This window comes from Dermacentor andersoni, chromosome 9, assembly GCF_023375885.2.
Source record: "Dermacentor andersoni chromosome 9, qqDerAnde1_hic_scaffold, whole genome shotgun sequence".
In the NCBI taxonomy this organism is placed as follows: Eukaryota; Metazoa; Arthropoda; class Arachnida; order Ixodida; family Ixodidae; genus Dermacentor; species Dermacentor andersoni.
Window position 1 is genome coordinate 37,382,873 of NC_092822.1, and position 21,105 is coordinate 37,403,977.

Here is a 21,105-nt window from a genome sequence, read left to right on the forward strand (position 1 = left end):
ATCGATTCATAAATTGAATAGAGATCGATTGAGTGACTGGCTCAACAATCATTGAATGAATAAATGAAGTGGCGGTTATCACGTACAGGAAGATTGCGAGCAAAAAAAAATCCATAGAAAAGAATGCTAGAGAACGAGTCAACCTTTATCGATTACAGTACAAATCCGGGACATGAAGAACGTGCCGTTGAACGCCTTTTTGCGAGTACCATAGTGAACCTACGTACCGGACCTAATGCACAGAAAAGGTCATGGCAGCGGGAACCAAAACATATACACATAGAAAGACACACACGGCGACAAAGGCCGCCCCTTGCAGCTGTCGCCGCACCCACGGCCGAAGAATTCTCTCTTGACCATCCGGCGGCACCCTCCGAGGGAGGAATCTCTCTGGGTTGACATCTCTGCTCGGCCTCCTACTCTCGAAGGTCGCGGATAGCTTGCCTCTGCTGGTGCTTGGCTCGGGTTGCCTTCTCTTGAAAGTGGGGGCTTGGCTTGCGCTTGCAGTTCTCGATCCTTGACGGTAGCGACTTCCCTCCGATGGCGCTTTGCTTGCGCGTCTCGCTCTCGAAGCTGGGAATTTGCGCGACCTAGGCGCTGCTACTCTCGTGAGAGCTCCCGCTGCCGCTCGCGCCGAGCGGAATCCAAGGGGCGAAAGGGTGCGCGCCGGCGAAACACCTGCTCCTATAACCCTCTTCTCCCCCTGCCCCGACGCGCGCACTGATTCGCCCGCTTCTCCCGGCGAGCCTTCTGATTGGCCCACTCCCATGCCGGCAAGGCCCCGGTCCTACCCTCGGCGCGCCCTCTGGTGGTGAGCTCCGGAACCGGCCCCCTTGCGTGACACCGGACGCCGGTCGGCTAAGGCTCGACTAAAAACAGCTCCGCTGTTAAATTGCCAGAAGTTGGCACGCGACGCCCGCGCCAGCCGTTTCAAAGAGTGACTTTGGCTCGAGAGAAGCATGCATGTGGTCTTGACCGGACAGTTACAGTTTTGGGCGCACGCCAGTGCGTGCGCGAAATCAGTGTGCACGAAATCGCAAGTTTGTAAGAGATACGAGATACAGAGACGTCACTTTGATAACTCTGAGTGAGCAAGGTCATCCGTGACGCTCGCGCGCGCAGTCGTTGAGACGGCACAATCAACACAAAACAGCCATGTTGTCGTACAGTTGGCGGCGCTAAGTTTTGGCCCACTTTTATAGCGTTCATTCGTGTCGTGCGTCCGAAAACGTTGTATGCAGCTAGCGGACCCCGACGCGCCGTAAGACGGAACGCACGCAAAATCGCACCAACTGTCCCCAGCCTAAGAAAGCGGTCAATACCGTACAGCGGTGCGGTACCACCATGCGTTGTTACTGATGGTACGGACAGCTCCCTCGCATTCTTCTCTCGCGACGCTGTCGTTATGGCGCTGCGCCTATAGTGAAAGACAAAGGCGCCATCGCTTGGTACACGGCTCCGCTGGTGAGGAAAGACGGTCGCGGAGTCTGCACCGGGTTACAAAATTGTCCTTGAGGAAGTGGCACTCGAAGTACCGGTTTCTTCCACGTAGGCGTAAGCTCGGTGGTAAGGGCGAGTGCCACCCACAGCATACTTCTCAAAGCATACAAAATGCCTTCTCGGATAGCAAAGTGGGGTTGCGGGGTATTTTAAGGAATTCATGGCAAGCAGGAGGCGAACTTGATCATTCCGAGGAAATACCATGTCCAACACCATGTGGCAAAGGAGCCAAATGATCCAAACAGCTCCATAGTTGTCATCATACACATTTCGCTTAGTTTTCCTTGTGCTGTACCTAAGATTTCATCTATATATTGATAAGACTTCGCCCAACCTTATTATGGAGGACACAATGAAAAAGAACTTTGCAGCTGACGTATGTTTTTTATTTGACTATCTTGAATGCAGCGGCTGTAAGTGTTTGTTTGTGTTTAGAGGTTCTAAGTTACAAGCTTTGAGTGTCTATTTGTGCTACCCGTTGGTTTCTATTTATTTCATTCTGGGTCCTTCATACTCACTTCATATGTTCCTTTCTTTTCGGCCTCGCCCCCCCCCCCCCGTTTTTTGAGACTATTATTTTCCTCACTTTACTCTGCGCACCTGCATAGTCTCCTCCCCCACTGAGGGTGCGGAAGAGCGAGCCATAAACGCGTTGCTAAGGGAAGCAGTTGACGTGATGACGAAGGCGAGTACGCCTGTCAGAACGTTGTCTGTTGCGACATTTTTTCTTGTAGAACTAGTAATCACAAGAAGCATACGTGAGCAATGAAATACTTAAATTAGTAGAAGAACACAGTATTCGTGTGTAAATACCCTGAGCGTCTAGTGCGCGGCTAATTTCTCAATTCTCAATTCGTAGTGACAAATTCTACCGCTCTTCAGCCGCCGTACCACGTTTGACGAAGACCGTCTCTGAAAAGTGCGAAGCATCGATTGAAAAAGCAAATTAGCAGTCAACCATAATAAGTAGGGATAGTAGTTTTAGTGGCCGTGTAAACCTATTGTAAACACTCGCTTACTAACTAAAATGTCATGAGCCATTCTACTCTGTGAAGTTGGATGACCAGCGAAGCTGTGCAAGACACGACAATGAGGTGACACGGAATTCTGAACAAAGATACAAACACATTCATTGTGATGATCAGGGTTCATCGTTACGAAAGGTAAACACACACGTTTATTTTTGTACATCCGTGTTCATTCGTGGCATACATTCGTTATATACGTTCGTTATATACATTCGTGTTTTCATTTCGCGATATACTGAGGCAATGAACTGGAGTCCGAAATCACCGCACCGATTGGCAGTGGCCCAGTGCCGTCAGTGCCTTCACAGAGGGAGGAGCAGCATGGAAACGCTAGCATGATGAGTGCCGTGAAAGCCGGCTGTGGAAGAAGACGACGACGAAGGCGCGAGCAGTGGCCCGAGCATGAGGGGCAGCATGGGGACGCTGGCATGATGCGCGGCAACGAAACCTGCTCTGGAAGAAGACAACCACGACGAACTCGCGAGCAGTGTCGCGAGCGCATTCGCGCGTTTACATCGAGGGGCGCCAACGAGCCAGCTGTGGAAGAAGACGGCCAACGCGCGAGAAATGGCACGAGGAATTGCTGATGATGATAGTTGTTGCTCGCACACATAAAAACACCATAAATAGCGTCAGTGTAAAAGCAAAATGAAAACACACACAAGTAAGTGTCCAGTACGGTGGCTTTGCCTCAGCAAGCTTTAAACTACGGCGGTGCACCCTTTACAGAGATTTAGCGCGATGTGGTTAATTTACGACTACACTGACGCTAACTACAGCCGTACCGGCAGTATGGGAAGGCTGGCATGATGAGCGGCAACGAAGCCAGCCGTAGAAGCCGACGGACGACACGAACACGCGATCAGTGGCACGAGCTATTGCTGATGATGATAGTATTTGCTCGCACAGACTTCTTGACGGACACAAGAAATGCACTGAACCGTAGCCATAAACAGCTTCGCTGTAATTAACGCGCATGCTGTCAGCGTGCACAGGCGAACCTGAACACATCGCACTCGATGACCGCGGACGCTCGCTGTCAAAACGCTGGCGTGAGGAGGAGCGGCAGCAGCAGCGAGCGAAGTGACCTTCGCGTTGTCCATCACTCAACGCAAACTGAGAAGCGAGAACACAGCTCATGCAAATCTACGAGCCGACAGTCCCACCTAGACTCTGCTCCCAAAGCAGAGCGCTTGCGAGACAAAGTCTGCACGACCGCGCGCGTCCTCGAGATACGCAGTTGCTGCTGAAGTACAACGCCCCTCCCCCCCCGCACCTCCCCTCCCCCAAGTTCCTTGCCCGCGACGGAAGGCGGCGTGCTTCTTCCCCGTTTTCCTCCCTTGCACGCGCGAGATTGAAGCGTGCTCATCGGCTCACCCTCGTAGCTTTCAATCGTACATACAGCATACGGCGTGCGGCGATGGTGTTATCGCCCTTGGATTTTATACGGAACCTTATGGTGACGGCGAAGCTAACGGCGATGGTAAAAATACGCCTGGCGTGTCCATATATTTGCTATCGCAATAAAATGGCGAAGCAGCGAACGAAATGGCAGGTCGCGAACCCAGTCTATACCACCCTGTTCTTTGGCCCTGTGTATTGAACTTCACCGTAGTCAAATAAGCAAAACCAGCCGGCCCCCATCTCTTACCTTACTAAGATAATATACAGATCCCAGTGCGTCGCACGCAAAACAATGACAGAGCTCTCACTTAGCATAGAGAGACAGCCCCCGCAGTTAACAAATTGTGAACGACAGTGAAGGAAAATGGCTGTCAAAGAAATAAGAGAGGGATTATTGAATATGGCGTTTAATTTTACCAGTAGTTTAGACTAAATCGCAAAGTCAAAGCTTTAGAGAAGTAAGTAAAGATGGCATGCGCTTGATTACCTATGCCTAGGTTAGAAGCGATATCATGAACAAAATCGACTAATTACGTTACAGTGTTAATACTGCGATGGAAACCATGCTGGGCAGATGTTAGAACGTCATTAAAGTTAAGGAATTCGAATACATATTTGTGAATAATCTGCTCTAACATCTTGCATGGCTGGGGTGTGAGAGATATCGGCCTGTAGTTAGAGAGAATTTATTTATCATCAAACTTATACAAAGCCAGCACTCTGGCTGTTTTCCATTTAGACGGTACTTCACCAGAGTCTAAGGATTTCTGGAAGATTACGGTAAGGTACTGAGCTGTTCCATAGGGAGTATCTTACAAGGAAAAAATTCGGGATAGCATCTGAACCGGTATACTCTTCAGTGCCGAGATTCAAGATTAGGTTAAGTACACCATCATTACCTATTACGATATCGCCTAGATTATTAGTTTGTGCATCACAACTAAACTTTGGAATTACATGGTCATCGGGGGTGAAAACAGATTGTAAGTACGAGTTAAAAGCATTCGAAACTACGATGGGGTCATCAGTAATAGTGTCATTAATCTTGAAAGAGGTACTGCACGTTGCACTAGGTAAAACTGAGGTCCTTAACCTGCGAGGATTTGATTTAAGTAGTATAAGGAGTTGCACTGAAAAATAGATATCTTTAGCATTTTTAGTACGAGTACCAAGTTCCCCCTTCGCTTTTTCAAAAGGAACGCGAAACGCAGCATTAGAACGCTTTGATTTCCGTAGTCTACAGACACGGCGTGACAAGTGTAACGTATCCCGGTTAATCCAAGGAAGTTCATTATTTATCTCTTTTGTGTTTATATTGTCCATCTGCAAACGCGAAGGAACTACTGTTCCGCTTACCTTTCCCAGTGCCTCTAGAAGGCCTGAACCGCTGTTAGGAGACCCTGGAAGAGCTTTCGTGTAAACCTTCCTTTTTTTTTTTTTTTTTGAGCTACGGTAACGGTCTTCTGCTAAAAGAACGTGGAGAGAGGGGAGGAGAGAGGAACAAAAAGAAGCAATCGAACGCCGTGGGCCGGATCGTGGCACCGCTCATCCGTCATGATCAATCTAACCCAGGCGATGCCAGCGCCAAACACGCCAGAGTGAGCGGACGCCGAACGCCCGAGACGAAAGCAGCTGTGGGTAGGATAGAGGCAAAAAAAAAAAGAAGACGCGATCTCGAGGGTAATGCCTTTGCTGGCGGCCGCACGTGGAAGTGCTGTGATCCCAAGCTTTGGAGACGCTGTCGGCTCTGTGCTTTGTTTCGTACATTCTCAAACAACGCTGCAAAATCTATAGAGAGACTTCCCTGACTGCTGGCATCCGCAACCAGAAAGTAGTGCGTTCGCATACGCAGGAAAGAGATTAGGCGCGCGCTGTGTAGTTCGACGAAAAAAAATCAAATCTCTCACTTTTACGTCGCGAAATATGACGTATATTAACCGTGAAAGGCGTCGGAGATCTGAACCTATTTCCAGCCAAGCGAGTGGATTGGCATGTTTCCAAGACCCCGGCCACAGTGCATCACATGCTCTCGGGACAAAACGAAAACGAAAGACAACCGTAATATGTCGCCTCCTGGAAGCACAAGTGGGAGGAAGTAATTTGCGATTGGACGTAAACAATGCATCCACAAGTTGCATAGTTGCAAAACGCGTAGTAGTTATATCTTTGGAAACATTGCACATAGAGAACAACTGCACTGCGAAACCCGCGGAGTGAGACTCGCTGGGACGCACTACTACCGTAGCTTCCGCAGGGCTTCCTGCTAGGTACGACACTGAGCTTTAAGAGGGTCGGCGACGGCATGAAGGTACTCGCGAGGGAAGTGCGCCGTCCTCTCTCCTAAAGCCCGCAAAGAAAGCCTCTAGATTTCGCAACCATTCTCGGGTTTCGAAGAAGCTTTCTCATATCTGCACTCACGCACCACGATAACGCACGCTTTCTTCTATCTTCAGCCGATCCCGCGCGCGACGTTGAGATACCTGTTTTGACGGCTACAGCTTTGTTTTGAGTAGCCATACCTAATTTAAGGCGGTATGTGAACTAGTTCGTCTTGCTATTTTTTTTTCAGCCTTGTCTGCACGCTTCTCCAAACACTCTCTTGTCCTCGACATCGAATTTGGTCGAATTCAATCTCGGCCAGCTTCAGATTTTGTCAGATTCAGTCTGTGGACTTCAAGTTATGTCGAATTCAAGCTCTCCCTATACTTCAAACTCTGTCGAGTTCAACTCATGTCGAATCAAAACTCTGGCCAATCCCCATGGTTTGTGTGCTGCCGATCGAGTTGCAGAGCATTTAGAGTATTGCAGAGTATCATTGTAGAGTATCAAAGTGGTTGCTGTAGCACACTTTAGAAATGAAAGACGTTGCAGCAAGTTCTTTAACCAGTGGTGCGATGCATGAAGCAGCAGCTCTTCGTGTCGCCAGATTTAATCATTATTGAGCTATAAAGTACAGTTAAGGCACCTCACATCCCTATTTCTAATACCTTCAATCGCAGTAACATTGGAGATGGGAGTGTGCTTGGCAAGATGAGTAACGTAAATGTAGCGGAACGGACAGGAAGATGCGACGTCCATCATACAATATGTCACACATTTTGTAGCACAGTACTCCAGACGTATCCTGATTACGTACGAATTAGATTAATGGAGTACACGACATTGAGACACGCTTTTTCAGCACAGTTTACAACAACGTTGTATATCAGTGTCCGTAATTATAGTAACATAATACCAACATAATACCAGAGTACCGGCCCACTGTTTCCTTCCACAGCAAATACGTTTACAATGTTACGCTTTTAATGTATCTACAGACGCTCGAAATTTCCTCTTCACCCTTCACGTTTATGTCCATTTCACAAAAATTTGCTTCCATTATAATTGCAGTGCAGATTTCCTTACCTCTGCAATGGCGTCGCGCCTCTAGTACGCTCAAATGTGCACATCGCCAAAAATGTACCAGTGAGAAATGTACCGGGACCCATTTGAAAAATGCAGTTACTGTTATAAAAAAGCACTGAATGTGTTCCGCGATAAATTACTCCAACCTCGCATACGTCTTGCACCTAAGCCAGCGAGACTACGACACGCAGGGTTATTGAAGAAAGAAACAACCATCGCTTCGGCATCCATCTTGCCCCAACGTGTGTTGAAAGGCACAGGCGCGAACAAGTCATTTGTCCTTGTGATAAACAGCTTCGCATCATTCTTCCTGTCGTATATTCTCTATCTGGTTAGGCTCAGCCTCGGAAAACCGTGCCGTTCTTGCATACGCATATATTTTAATGCTTTGTCGAGGAAATTTATGAATGACGGCGAAGTGTGCGCTGAATCGACAACTCCCCAATGCGTCGTTCCGCGCGCCAGTCAACGAATGCACAACAAGTTTCGAACGGTTATGCAACTTGCGCCTCGCGTGATGAAACGCCTCAGCACGATGCGAAGCTATCAGCTCTGCAACGTCGTTTGTTCGATGCACTGCAAAGCTGTGTTGTAAAACAAGTGTGCAACAAATACGTAACGCCGTCACGAAAGAAAGCAACCAGGCTCAGCGCGACTTAACGGGAACACTACACCGACTCGAGACAGCGACGCCACAAGAGGGCGGAAGTGCACGAATAACAATAAAGCTGAAGGTTGTAGAAAGTACCGTATAGACTCGTCTTATAACCGCACCATTCTTTTTTTCAGGGAAAGGTTGTCGTGTATGGTTCAGTACCTATTGGGTCTTAGCTGGCGTGCGTATCAGTGTTGGTGAAGCCCACACTACAGGGCTGCCTGTATTGCGTGTGCCTGACTTTTTTATTTTCATACCGTGGTTTCTGTTCTCACGACTTTCTGGCTCCGCAGTTTGCCGATGCGTTGTTGCTATCCTGTATCCATTGTACAAATTATTACTTCAAATTAATGGGATTCTTTCATTAAATTTATCAGCTATTTACTATTGGAATGCTGCCTGAGCGAGAGATTTATTTAGATTAAACCGGAAATGTTTGGGCCGGCTTCTTGCCGAACAAGAAATTTTGCGATGATCAACAGATGATAACGGGAGGTGATATGAAAAAACGTTCCGACAGTAAGGCACATTTCTTAAATGTGTCCAAACAACCAATACAGAAAAAAAACAGCAGCGAAGCGGCACAGTCTGCAGTTTCTGCAATTAAGCAGCGGTCAGCCAAGTCAATCGCATATACAAAATAAATAAAGAACGCAAATTTCCCCCAAATCTCTCACACCCACGGCTGGTCTCCGTAGGCATTAAAATAACCAAACTGAAGAAAACAAAATATAACCTGACTGGAGATATACCAATTCCACATTCAACGCAACTGGCTCAACAAGGAATGGTAATGTGTCGCTGAATCTTCACACTAGTACGACACCAGGCCTATACCGAAGAACCATCGCTGTTGGTGAGGAACTTATGTTTATAAGTAAGCATTACACGTAGCTAATCATTGATTGTTCGCATGACATTAGGGCGCACACCCTGATGATTGTGTGCTTCACGTGTCTAACTTACGCGCGCGATGCACGACGAGTGTGGCTGAATAATCACTAATAGTTTATCATGAACAAAACCCGCATGCTGAACTATTATTTCGCTTTGCACATCCTGCATGCTTAGTTGGCTCAGTGTCATTAGAACTAGGGGTGTGCGAACAGGGACTTTGAGACCGAATTCAGTACGAATTGGGTAGTGCAAAAATCAAATATAAGCGAATATCGAATAGTTGTAGAATAGTTTTCCAATAATGCGAACCACCGTTACCACAATTAATACAAAACAATGTTCCCATCCTAGTATTCTTAAAGCTAGCAAGTTTCTGTTATTACATAGTACGTTATGAAGCATTGTTTGTTGTCCGGGAAGTCGAGAAAATTGTGCTCGATCAAGCGTGTATATATATATATATATATATATATATATATATATATATATATATATATATATATATATATATATATATATATATATATATATATATATATATATATATATACCATGGAATAAGTAAGCAAATGAGCTTAGAATTGTCCGTGAACACATACAGAAGCTCTCAATTTTGCAGACAAGCGGACGAAGACAAATACACATACCTACATTATATTCGTTATATGCTACGCTCACCCTCGTAACAATCACTTTTTTTTTTAGTTTCGTTCCTACAGTACCGGCCGATTCGTGTGGCCTGTTTCAATGCCCCTGTAGATGTCGGTGCATTTCACGGAGGATCAACCTATAACAACCAGCCAACCTGTCGAGCCGCCTAAATCAACTTGTGAACTTACCATAACTCGCCCAGAAACGGCCGCTAATTTCTTCACCCGAAGCGAAACGTTCGTTTATACGCAACAGGTACAACCTAAATATCTGACAAGACAAGGTAACTTTTCTTTCGCATCCGGACGGGGGGTGTGCTACTATTATAGCAGTCTATACGGTACACGGAAACAGCCTCCGTCGTGTGGGGACGGGAGGGTGGAGTCTTGGACGCGAAAGAAATTACTGACTGTGGAACTGAAAGTTGAGAAATGACAGGAGAAGGAGAAGACAGAAGAGAGAGACAGAGAGGGAAGGAAGGGGAAAAACGCACTTGCTTACAGTGCACGAAAAGAACAGAAATATAACCACTAAGAAAAAATTTTGCAGCTTGCACTCCCTCGCGCGGCCTTAGGTGCTTATGAATAGCTTACGACATCCCTGCGTCATCTTTCTTTCCTTCTTCCCTGCGCCCAGTTTATGAAGAGGGTGCCCGCGCATTTATTTCAATTAGCTTCGTTGACAATGCTCGCTGCTGATTCTTCTCCTGCTTCTGCTTGCTGCGGGAGAGCCTTTTGTCCCTCCTTATAACGAAGCAGTGGTGGAGAGGGAGCTGATGGAGCTCGGTATAATGAATGTGAACGGGCTCGTAATTATCCTGTCGCGAGAAAGAATAAAGACCGAGCTACCACAATGCGCGCGTGTTTTAAATTAACGTAAAGTAATGAGAGAACGCCGCGGCGGCGGTGGCGGTGGCCCGGGGCGATGAAAGAACTTGCATATATAATTTGTGCACGAGCATTGTCCGCGGTTGTGGTCGCAACTTTACACACACTATACCCGCAGGAAATGACTTGTACCCTGCGCGCACCTCCCACATGTTGTATTTGGCGATTCGATGTATAAAACACGTGTTGGTCTTTGTTTCGTGATTGTTGCTTCGAAATACGGTCTCCGTCTGTATTACGAAACGCAAGTTACTATCCACGATGTTCGCGGAACCAGGAAAACTTCCATGCATACTACAGTCGCTGCATTAAAAAGCGACGATCTTTCGGTCGATCTCAACAGCTCGAGTTACGTGTAGAAATGTCTCAAGTATACAACACAATCACCGCGTGCAGCAAAATAATTACGAAGAACCAACCAAGGCTCCTATCGAAGAATGCGTTTAGCGTGAATTTGGGAGGTCGTCATTCGTGGTCGCTATGTTGTGCACTATGTGTCATGGTTGGCACTTGTCTCACCACCATGCCTTTTACCTGTACGCGGGAGGCAACTGGTAGTTCGAGCGCCACTTCCTCGAGGACCAGTTCCAAACCCCGTGTTGCGTTTTGCGGCCTGAGGCGCCGCGTCTTAAATCACAGCGTATGTGTGTTCGACCGGAGGCGGACGGTCTCCACGAAAGCGTCTCAAAACAACGCAGCTGTCACGAGGCGAGAATGCCATAACGCTCCGTTTAGAACCGGTGTAGCACCTGTTATTTTTTCGTTTTTTTTTTCGCTGTATTAAATTCGGGTTCAGCCCACGCAAACTCCTGGAGAGGAAGAAATCGCCGGTTACTTTCCGAAGAAAATTGAACGCTTTAAGAAGCAATGACAATACGCAGATGTCGGACTTTTCTTTGCAGTGCCTTCTTTCTGTACATATTATGTATAGGATAATACCGTATATAAGTGGTTACGATATCTCATCGACAATGCGTCCATCGGCTGAGAAGACGACGGTGTTTAGCAGCGTTTTCTCTTACACAACGTCTACGCCTTTATTATTATTATTACTATTATTACTATAATTATTATTATTATTATTATTATTATTATTATTATTATTATTATTATTATTATTATTATTATTATTATTATTATTATTATTATTATTATTATAGGCGAGTCCTATTGAGGACTCGCCTAGCAGCGTTCAGATTTCTATAATAGACCAGCGTAAGCTCGATGACCTAATCAGGGCATTTGATTGGTCTACATTAATGAACAGAAAGGCTGCACATGTCTACGACTGCTTTTGTGAACAAATACAAACATTTGAAAACTTGGCAAAAAAAACTGTAACAAGGAAACGCCGAAAAAAATCATAACTGGATAAATGCTAACGTAATTCATGCTATAGCAGAAATGTCTTGTGGAAACGTTCGAAACGTTCCCCCCAAAATATAACACTTCGCGCTGAGTACACAGCAGCTAGAAACAGGGTAGTTGCCCTCATTAGATCGGGAAAACGGCTGTATTTTTTACATCAATTTAATCTAGCTTTGAAAAACCCAGCAAAGACTTGGTCTTTAATAAATCACCTTCGAGGAAAAGCAGACTCGAGATCTGCCGTTCATTCGTTTTCGAACGACCCCGCAACAACGGCTAATCTATTTAACCGTCATTTTGCTAGTTCGTCTGACGGAGCTAGTCAAGGGCATGCTCTGGACTGCACGCTTCAAAATTCTATATCTGCCTCAGCCTTCCTGCCGAAGTTGTCGGAACTTGATTTACATAGGATTATTTTCAGCTTCAGACAGAACAAACCACCCGGTCTTGATGGCCTTTCAGCGCGCATGCTCCAAAGAAACTTTGAAACCCTGTCGGGCATTCTTCTTTTTATGCTTAACGGGTTTCTGGACGATTCTTCTATCCCTGAAAAACTCAAAAGTGCTTTAGTCAAGCCACTTCACAAAGGAGGAAAAAAAGATGTAATTGAAAACTATAGACCCATATCCATTTTGCCTATACTCTCCCAAGTGTTAGAAAAGTTTCTATTGGAAATAATGCTTTCCTTCATTAATAAGTTCTCGATTTTGTCCCCTCATCAGTTTGGTTTTGTCGCTGGTAAAGGTACTACCTTACTTTTAGAATCCTTTTCGGATGAAATTGTTTCCGCTTTCGACCAAAATTTGTTTAGCATTGCATTATTCTTAGATATTAGTAAAGCCTTAGAAACAGTTAACCACGACATTTTGTTGAACAAATTACATTTATTGGGCTTCCGGGGGCCATTTCATGACATCCTGAAAAATTATCTATCGAACAGATCGCAAACAGTAGTATTAGGCAATCACTCTAGCTCTATTTTGCCTATTAAAGCTGGAGTCCCTCAAGGGTCCATCATAGGCCCGCTACTCTAATATTTTCATGAATGACCTTGCGTCCACTGTTTCAAAATGCACAATTTTTCAATATGCCGATGACACCGTTCTGCTAGCAAAGCATTTATGCTACAAATCAGCTATCAATATGTTACAAAAAGATGTCTATAACGTAATTGATTGGTTTTCTAAAAATTTTCTTGTAATCAACAATTCAAAAACAAAGTTGATTTGCTTCAGAAATCCCTTAAAGATGACGTTGATAGATGAACATATCTTTTTGCACTATGAGTCATGTTCGCATTGTAGCTGTACTCCAGTGGAATATGTGCAGTCTATAAAATACATAGGCGTATTTTTTGACTCAAACATGTCGTGGGAATCGCATTTAGCGTATTTATGCAGTAAACTCCGAAGCGTTGCCTGGGTACTCTATCACTGTAAAAGTATAGTTCCTTTTTCAGTCAAAAAAACAATCGTGAACGCTCTTGCGTACGGAATATTAAGGTATGGCATCACAATTTTCGCCTTCTGTTCTGCGCGTTGGGAGAGCCGGGTGGACGCTCTATTAAAAAACATGCTCCAAAGTGTAGCGTATAATTCGCCTCTGCTTTCTTCTCGAAACATATTTACCGCCGTAAGTTTTCCTACGTTCCGCTCATTGTTTGTTGAAACAGTGGTATTACGTCATTTTTGGAACTCAGATTTCAAAGTTGAGCATAAACCTGTGCGCATGCTCCGTTCGGGCTTGCGTTTCACTGTGCCTCGTTCCGCAACGAGATACGGTGAGGCCCGGCGATGTGTGTACGTTCCTAATTTGTTTAACAATCTACCAGAGGGCATTTTCACAGCAACTTCGAAAAGATCACTGAAAAAGATGATACGTGCTCTGTAGGCTAAACATGTTTCATATTCACATTGCTTTGCCTTCTCATCTCGGGTAACATTTATCTGGAAATTGTTTCAAAGATTCGAATTCTTGCATTCTGTGTTGTATGTTTTGTTCGTTTTATGTAAGCTTGAACTCTAGGTACGGCTGCAATAAATTTGCGCAGCCAAATGTAGTGTCGCGCGCTTTATGTAACAGCGTCATTATTTTCTTTGATATGTGATTGTTTTCCTATTTCAATGTATTGCCTTGCCAATTCTGCAGGGCCATGTCCCACAAGCCCTTGTAGGCTTAGACAGGCCTGATTATAATGCTGTATATGTGTTATGGCAATAAAGATATAATTATTATTATTATTATTATTATTATCATTATCATCATTATTATCATTATCATCATTATCATCATTATCATCATTATCATCATTATCATCATTATTATTATTATTATTATCATTATCATTATTATTATCATTATTATTATTATTATTATTATTATTATTATTATTATTATTATTATTATTATTATTATTATTATTATTATTATTATTATTATTATTATTATTATTATTATTATTCATTTTCCGGTGCCAATAAACGTTATTATTAATAATATTTATAACATACTTCAGGCCCCAGTAAGGGCCTAAGTAGGAGAGGCGTAGGTAGCCTACAAAAAATATGAAGGTTAGATAATTAAAAAGACAAATGTACAATAAGATAGAAAGATAATACAATTCATCCAGATGTAAAACACAGCCTGAAATAAGGAAATCAAACTTAAGAAAAAGAGCTACAGCGCATATAGTCAGCAATTTGTGATGTGGGATGAACTTCCTTTTTCGCGCGCCTCCTCGTTTCTGTTCCCCAATCTGTTTTACTGCCTCTCATTGTTTCGTCTACCGCATTTGTCTACTCTGCACATTTTCTTACTTTTTAAGTGCAACAGGGCGAAGCCTCCGTAGCTGTTCCTGCGAACGATAAGCGATTGATTGATTGATTGATTGATTGATTGATTGATTGATTGATTGATTGATTGATTGATTGATTGATTGATTGATTGATTGATTGATTGATTGATTGATTGATTGATTGAAATAACGTCTTTTCCTGTTTGCCGAGACTCTGCTCACAGTGAGAAATACTGACGCTTCTGTTTATTCCAGATGTATTACAGAACAGTACGGCATGCCCGCCGAGAAGGTTTAGTGCACGTGTCGTACTGCGACTGAACACACGAGGTAGCGAGTTCGGTTCCCTACTGCATGTCAGTGGTTGCGGTAGGCAAAACCCACGGATACCATGCTTTCTGTGCACATTAGAGAAACCCGTGTGGTTTCTTAACATGCAGAGAAAGTCAGTGAAGTTAACGTCAGAAAACGTAACGTCAGAAAGCTTAACGTCAGAAAGCTTAACGTCAGAAAGCTTAACGTCAGAGAACTTAACGTCAGAGAACTTAACGTCAGAGAACTTAACGCCAGAGAACTTAACGCCAGAGAACTTAACGCCAGAGAACTTAACGCCAGAGAACTTAACGCCAGAGAACTTAACGCCAGAGAACTTAACGCCAGAGAACTTAACCTCACAGAAAGCTATGCATAGTCCTACACAGGGGACTACGCACAGCATAGTCCGCTGTGTCGCGTCGGGACTTTAAGCCGCCAAATATGTTAATTCTTTAGTGCAACGTAACTTAAGGGGAGGCTTTAATGCGGGGGCTCCTATTCAAATGCATGACAACGGAGAAATCGCTTTTCTGAGCAACCACTGCACCGAATTTTCTATGTTGCATTTAAAAAAAAAAGGAAGTTGGAATCTAGTGACTGCAATAAACAGGTCGCCATTATAGCCCCAAAGGGCCATTTAATAATATAAAATACTTATTAAATAATTTTGCCCGTCAAGTTTTTTTTACAGAAAGTGCTCGAAATTGTAAAATTGAAAAGAAAAACAGTAATAAATACTTGAACACCAAGTTTGCAACTCTAACTCAGCAGCAATAAATGAAATCGTAATTTTGTAAACTGCAGCTGATATTAAAGTTAAGTGGGGAGAGGGGGGAGGGTGAACCTATTTTATAACTTACTGCCCTGAAGTGCGCCACTGGAGCGGCCGTTGTGGCGCAGTGTATTTGGCAACGCGCTGCTAAGCCCTAGGTCGCGGGTTCGCATCCCCGCAGAAGCAGCGGCAGCATCTCGACGGGCGTGAAATGAAAAAAAAAACGTATCCCGTGCATTAGGTGCACGTTAAAGAACCCCAGGTGGTCACAATTCATCCCACAGACCCCCCTCCCCCCCCCCCCCCCCCCCGCTACGGCACGCCTCGTAATTATATCTTGGTTCTGGCGCCCAAAACCCCTGAATTTAATTTGGAGGCATACTCCTAAATTGTGAAGAAAAAAAAAACTTTTACAATGCCCTTGTAAAAAAAAATATTGTGACGGTTTCACTTACGCACTCAATTCATATATCAGATTTGTCCGCTTTATACGATCTAACGGACGCAGCTGACAGAACGGCGATGTGTGTTTTAGTTATAAAGTTGCAGATGTGTAAACTTCGTTTTCTAGTTTCGTAAGTTAACAATTTTCGGTATTCTGGTTTTTAAAAAATTGACTCGCCATCCCGGGCCTGTGAAAGTGGGTGCCCAGCGAAGCTGTTGAAAACCACCACGGCCACTCTAAGCGTTCGTCTAAACATCGTCTAAGCATCCGCCCTTGGAGCCTCCTTAACCAACGTTTCCGATCTCCGACCCGCACACGAAGGCGGCGCTCAGTGCATTATCCGCCCAGCACAGCGCCTCGAACGTCTTTTTCTTTCCGTAGCACAAAAGGCGACATTCCGAAACAGCCCGTAAGACGAACAACGCAGCAAAGCCGACGTGCTTAAGCTGGAATCGCACAAGCTGGAACGGCCGAACGACGCCCTATCACGGAGGGTGACGGAGCATGTTCACCGCTTGCGATAAAAAAAGGAAGATAAAAAGACTTGGCTTCTATGCGGCGCCCTATGGTTTGACCGACAGTATACGACGACCACAAGTCATGGCATCACGAGCAGTGTTCTCGGCCGTTCGCGTTTGGGTATAGAGTAGCTGTCGCGAGATTTCGCGTGACTATAGCGCCGGCCGAGTCGGCATCAGCGGGAGACAGCCTGCCCATTTGGCCTGCCCCCTGGCACACTGAAAAGCTCGAAATTGACGCACAGCGTTCGATGCTAGTAGCGGGAAATTTCGCTAGAGTTGTTGTGTACCCCAGTGATATCGTTTGAAAATACCACTCCGGAACGCGACATTGGGGTTATGCGTCTCGTGTGAACGTGTTCCATGGTTGCGGCTGTCGCCCTAGAAAAAAAAAATTCGAGCCAGAAGGGTACAAATGCGTCAACGCTAATCGCAAATGGCTGTGCGCGTGAAATCCTGTCGACATAGAACGGTGCTCAAGGAAGAAACAGCATTGGCAGAAGAGGACTGCAGATGACACTGGGTTGAAGGCGGGATGTAGCTGGATTCTGTGGGAGAACCTTGTGCGCGCGGAGACTGTGGTGATAGCCAAAGCCGCAGCTGAGAGGGAGTCGATCCAAGAGGTAAGTGAGAGCAAATGGCTCAACAGTGTGAAGATAAAAGCCGCACTGCTGACAGGCATGAGGTTGTCAGGAAAGCGGTACAGGAGTTTAGATGTGTTCTAAAAGGAATGTACAGCAGACGGTGCGCTGTTCAATCTTAGAGAAAGGACTCGTTGACTGAGAAACAAACTTTTAGAATGCAACATTGGTCAAACCTTTGTTATAGAGCATCGTAGTTAGAGGCATTTCAGAAAAAAAGCTATGTTGGGTTCACTAATAATACAAGATTTAGACGGTGAAGCAACGTGACCTGATACAAATGCAGCAACGATAAGAAAACAAAGAGAGTATTATATGCTAAAAAATTACGACGTTTTCTTTCTGTCGCTTGCTATCTGCGGGAGCTCATGAGTAATACTTTAAAGAAAATATTTTGGTTGTGGTCATCATTGTCCCACTTTGTTCTTATCACTTTCTTTATTGATGTTTTAGAGCTGATAATCTTCACCAAAAACACATTCTTGAATGAGTAATATTGATACGCGCTGCAGAAGGCCCTGGACAATAAGCAGAAGCACACTGAAGACGGAAGCAGACGTCGTTCGAAGCGAGAAAATAAACTATCGTTACCGTACAGCAGCAAAAGAAAATATCGGGCGCTCAGATCAGCAGACTGCAAAGAGAAGGCGAAAAAATCTACACAGATAAAATAAGAACGACAAATAAGAAGGTGGAAAGAGGAGGGCGATCATACGAAGAGGTTTAAACGTAGAGGCAGGAGGGTAGGCGATGGGGGGGGGGGGGGGGGAGGCAGAGAGGAAAGAACATTGCTCTGCGTTCGCTACCGGCTATAGCCTATCCAGGGAATAATCAATCTCTTCTAACGAGCACCGCCGGCTCCAAAAGACCATGAGCACGCGATTCGGGTAATAGCAAGGTTCTGTGATGATGAAAGGCCAGCGGAGATTGCAGCGGTAGAGTTGCGTTAGGCTTACGTACAGGCCGTCTCTTCCGAAAAAAACCTCGCAGTACTTGGAAAGCTATATATAGACTCCAGTCAGTCATTTAGTAAAGTTGTAACACCCACACCACGCGGGGTGTCTCGTTCGCAATGCGTTGTCGATCACAATAGAGATAATCATGAACCTGTCACGACACCCAAGACGGTATATGACTCGGGAAGCGCTATTGAGCAGCCATGCCCATGTGAAAGCATGATGCTGGAAAGACAGTAGTATACGCATACCTTCCACGGCATTGCACGGTATTCGATGGCGGATACTGGGCGTCTTTTGTGCTGAAGTTATCGGCGGTCGCTCGCTGGCAAGAAGTGATCGAGTCTGCTCTGGGGAATCTCGACCTCGAAGAGGAAATGAACCGGAGCGACGTTACATTGCGCATGCGTGATGAATGTGAACGGAGCCCCCTCCGATGACGATGCAAGTCCTGGGCGGTTGGCTCTCTGCCCTACGAGATAAGCAGCCTTGCCTCAAATCAGTGCATGATATCACTTGTCCACGACTGGGCGTTTGCCGATGCGCTAATGGCAAACTTTCTACGACACAGTGTTCATATCAACACATTGTCCGCCAGGTATACAGTACTGTGTAGTCACCTAGTGATGCAAACCTGCAGGAAGTTGCGTATCGACGCCGTAAAAGAGTCTATCGGCAGAATTACTATCTGTAGCGCTATCGATAGTATTACGATATTGCGATATGAACTTATTGATGGTGTGACAAAAACTATCACTGTTATTAGTATTGATAACTAGAGTGATTAAATCGGACGTGCATACGGTTCACGGTGTGCTAGCATTCGGCAGTGTGCCTTCTGCCCTCAGACACAAGTGTACATTCGGCCTCGAAAGCTTACGGGACAATAGATTTGCGAGGAAGTTCTCGGGAAGTCTGGCCAAAGGAGCCTTGAAATCTGTTTCAGCGTGTAATGTAATGCGTGCCGAATATCGTTTGCGATCTACGTAGTAGCACATCACATATAACAAGCCATGCCTCAATGAAGCGAAAATTCATATTCACCTTGAAATTCGTGAGCCGTAAGCTACTGTGGTCAGCTGTAGTACGTACCCAAAAGCCTGGAACACTGCATCGAAATTTTCCTGATACAACCGTTGCGATGAAATTGAATGTGCATTCAAACCATTCGCTGTACTTAAGCATTAGGCGCATTGCCTGCCGCCCTTACAAGCAAGTCAACAACCGTCAGAGCCACAAGGCACAGGTTCCGCTAACGACGCTGCAAATACGTAAAACGCACTTACCTATAGGCAGCGTGTGGTCACGCATTGGAACCTGATGGCAACGTTCGTTAGGCCGGTTTTCGTCGGGGTAAAGACGCGGTATGTTCTTCCACAACTCTGAACCGCGTGTTAGCAATTCTGAGCACTTCAGTGCCCGACAATGACGCATCCCGAGGTTCCCACGTTTCCATGGCGACGCCGATGCCGGCGCGTGTCCAAGCCTGCCTAGTGCACCGTCATGCCGCGCACGCCGGATCGCAGGTTGACTGACTTCTGCTGACGCAGCATAAACCGTGCCGCGTGCGTAGGTTACGTAAGGTGTGTCTTTTATGGCGTCTTCGAGTACTCGTTTAGGAGTGCTCAGGACTGCTCTTGCGAGCAGCTTCGTGTTCGACTGGTCGCTCTCTTCTCGCAACGAGCGCTCTCGGGCGCTCCGAGCCCCGTCGACCGAGCGGTCGTCGAGCATTCGTCGAGATACAGAGCATTTCCGCCGCGTCATCAGAACACACCGCACCGTTGCTGGTGACAGCCCGGCCTACGTAACCGACGCCACTGTGTGGTGGTGCCTCAGCAAACGCTCGTCCTATAGCCGTCTTTTCTGTTTTTTTACGGCAAAAGTGTTTCTCACTTTATTACCTAGAGGGAAATCTGACGCCACCATCTATGGGAGTTTTCTAAGGGGCGCTGTGCCGTCGTGGGAATGAAGGTATATGGGTGTGCGAGGCTTGTGTTGGCTGGTGTTGTAGGAGGCTTCGTCTAAGACGTGGATGTGGCGCTACACGGATAATGCCTTCTTACGATAAAATCTTGATAAAAAAGAGTTTTCGCTCACACGTATTGCATCTTTCAGTGAAGTTTACTCACATGCAGTGCATAATAAAGCGAAGAAATGCAAGAACAGACGACAAACTGTTTCAAAGCGAGCGCAAATGTGGTCGTCTGTTCTCCAACTTTAAGCGGCCCGCTGATTATTTTTACGTTTCATATAATTTTACACGCAATTACAAGTCCTCCTAATCAAACAAAACACGTTCTTTTGTGTAATAATAAACTTAAAACCAATTTTTACGTGCTGTTTGAGTAGAAAACGAATCACTGTGACAGACGGAATGTTGCTAGCCAGGCGCGCCTTCAAGGCATCCTGGCTCTCCGAAGAACGATGCCGATCCATAGTCACAATTTACCATCATTCTCATGCATACCAGAGCGCAGCAGCGCCAGATTTCCCTCTGGGTAATATAGTGAGAAAGCTTATGGCCGGCAGCTTCCACAAGGCGAAATGGGACGTTTGCTGTAGTCACGTGGTTTCGCCTCTGCTATTTCCTGCTCCGAGAGCGAGGTGCATGTTGGGCTTGCGTTCTCGTTCCTCGACCTCTTGAGTTCGAGGAAACGCCAGATCTACCGGACTCTGATTCGGAGGACGGATTCGACCAGTCGAACACAACCATTAAAGTGAACGTCAAAAGAGAAATAGTCGTCGGCATAGCGTGACGATTCCAATGTAATTATTTTTTCTTGCCGTGCTCCTTCGGCCAGTTCTTGTGGCGCTTCCGCATTCGTTATCACCGGCATACACCCATCAAGAGTGGTGAATGATAGGGAAT

At 45.5% G+C, this 21,105-nt stretch overlaps 1 protein-coding gene across 1 annotated transcript in view; it reads left to right on the top strand.

Annotated features, from left to right (window-relative positions):
- Nucleotides 1-16,649: 16,649 nt before the first annotated feature.
- LOC129383890 (uncharacterized) overlaps nucleotides 16,650-21,105 on the top strand; it is a 114,033-nt gene continuing 109,577 nt past the window's right edge. The window contains exon 1 of the mRNA XM_055068888.1: nucleotides 16,650-17,262. The gene's annotated coding sequence lies outside the window, so the exon portion shown is untranslated. The remainder of the gene's footprint in view (nucleotides 17,263-21,105) is intronic.